The following is a 2550-nucleotide window of genomic DNA, read 5'->3' as shown; positions in this document are numbered from 1 at the left end:
ATTGTGCAAACAAAGAGAAGAGTTCTTGAACCCTTCAGTATGCCTTCATCTAAGAATGTTGCAGCTGCTGAAAAGGAAACATGTACTCAAACAAACCCCTCACACAGACTTGAAAATGTACCTGAGACAGAGCTAGGAAACTTACCTGTGAACCTACCTGAACCTTCTGCATACCCTCAGCTTGGAAATCCTTTCATTTCCTTTATGCAAACCATGTTTGATGGCTTTAATAAAGCTGTAGTAGAAACATTTGAAAGTGATCACACTTGACACTTAACATGAAGGGACTCATGTCAGTTAAAGAAGGAAGACCCGGTTAACAAACTAACTTGATAGAGAGAGAGAATTATTTCATTAATTTAATTTTTTTTTTCTTTTATTCGTCAAATAGAAACATTTCCTAGGACACCTAAAGGCAGCATATCATGCATTGCATCAGCTAGCCAAGTTCGAAGCAAGCCAGTATTCAACAGCCAATCAGATGCTGAGTACTATACTGGGAAAGACTTTAGCAGGTCGCAGAGGTTTTACTTCCTCTTTTGCTTCTGCCTTCGCAGCAAAGAGCATGCTCATGAGGAGAGGAACGTTGAGGTATGGTTTCAAGGGAACAAAATTAAATAGATAAATCTTGAGTAGCTAAATCAACTATATCTATAGTTTTTTCTGTGTTTGGTTCAACTCGGCAGGAAGTGGAGTCCTGGCAGTAGCTGAAATTGAAATTAAGACGCAGTGAGTGTTTCCACTTGCCGAGGTTTCAGCACGAGGCTAGGCCCCGACGTGCCTTGGTAGTGGAGCACATGTAACTCAGTGAGATATTATTGATTGTTGACATGTTGGCGATTGTTGCTGCTGATTCCTGAAGTTGCTGTTACACACTGAATGTTTATTTGAATTATTTAAGCATATTGTGATTAGCACCTCAAACAGCTAATAAGCTGATGTTATTGTTTTTCTCTCTCTGTTAAAAGCACATTGAAAAGGGATATGTTTTCTGTGTCAGAGTTAGATGATGTATTTTACCTGAAAAAATATGTTGGTTTATTAATGCAGAAAGTTATTAGTCAGTTCTTTTCCATGAATGATTTCATTAAGAAGTCATTAGTCAAGCAGTACGTCTGTGGTTATAAAAGTGAACTGTTGCTGTTGGTTTTAAATTTTTAAAAGTTACACAATAAGTAAAACAAAGTAATGTAGGAAAACTTTTAATGTTGTTTTCACTGAAGGTGAAGTTTATTGGTAAATGCTCTATGTAAAATGTTTGTGTATTTCTTTTAATATATTGGTTAAACTGAAGCAGTTTAATACTAAATGTTGAATAGTTCATGTGAGTTAAAAAAATATGCCAGGCATATATTTTGTTAGAACCAAATAATTTTACAATAATTTGAGAATTTTGAGTTAAATTACTAGAGTAATCTTTCTTTATATAAGAACTTGCACCCAGCAGTGTTTAAATTGATATGACGACCTGGAAACAATGTTGTACAACAATAGGGAAACCTGAGGAAAAATGCAGGTTATAGACAGTCTTATAATAACTTAGGGCAAAGATTTTAAAACCTGTTTTTTAAACAGGTCAGGTTTTTTATTTGGGATGAAAAGTTCTAGAAGAAAAAGATTCAGAAGAACTCCAGCGGATCCAGTAGATGGTGAGCCACCCAGCTTGATTCCAGGACACAGGATCGACAAATCTTCTGGGGAATAGTCGACAAACTGTCTGCTTGTGGTAGGATTAGACTGTGTGGATTTTCTGACTTTTGGACAAAAGAAAAACATCTTGGAATACACAAAGCTGAAACGACTGACTTTTAAAACAGTGATCAAACTGAGAGATGTGTCGTGGAATTTTATTGTCAAAGATCACACACTGAGTGAGAATCAAACAAAGTATTTAATTAAGAGCTGTACAGCAATGAGAGTCCCACAGTCAAAGAAGCTTTGGCTGCACGAGTCTGAAGAGATACATTTGAGTCTGGTTTATATAAACTAGCATGAGCTGATCACATCAAGACAAATCATTAGTCCTCTGTTTCAAAGGAATGCTAGGAGATTGGAAGGGGAAGTAAATGGAACTCACTCAGTTCTTATCTGGGTACAAGTCATCCTCCTTCCTCAGTAAAACACAAGACAAGGTTTTGTAACAATACAAAGTGCATGTGTATAAAATTTTCCATTACAGATGCACAAGAAGAAAAAAACTCAAGCAGACTTTAATTTTCTTAAAAGGGTCCATTTTTTATTTTTCATATAAATGGTATTTCTTTAAAAGTGTTCCATAATTTTTGTTATAAATCAATATCAAAGTTAAAGTGCAGTTAACTGAACAGTGATGTTGTTGTGGTCATTGCACTTGAGTAATTGCTCCTTACGGACCTAGAGAAGCATGTATTTCAAAGAGTGGGTTACACTAACTTAAATGGCCCAAATGTTGATGATCCCTCCTTCTTTCACTCTTTCTTCACATTATTTTCTGAACACGCAGAGTGGACACTAATCACAGGAGGGGATTTTAACATGGTTCTGGGCTCAGCAGATTTAATAACACTGTCA

The sequence above is a fragment of the Melanotaenia boesemani genome, chromosome 15, assembly GCF_017639745.1.
Source record: "Melanotaenia boesemani isolate fMelBoe1 chromosome 15, fMelBoe1.pri, whole genome shotgun sequence".
In the NCBI taxonomy this organism is placed as follows: Eukaryota; Metazoa; Chordata; class Actinopteri; order Atheriniformes; family Melanotaeniidae; genus Melanotaenia; species Melanotaenia boesemani.
The sequence above is the reverse complement of the archived record's forward strand: the minus strand, read 5'-3'. Positions refer to the sequence as shown.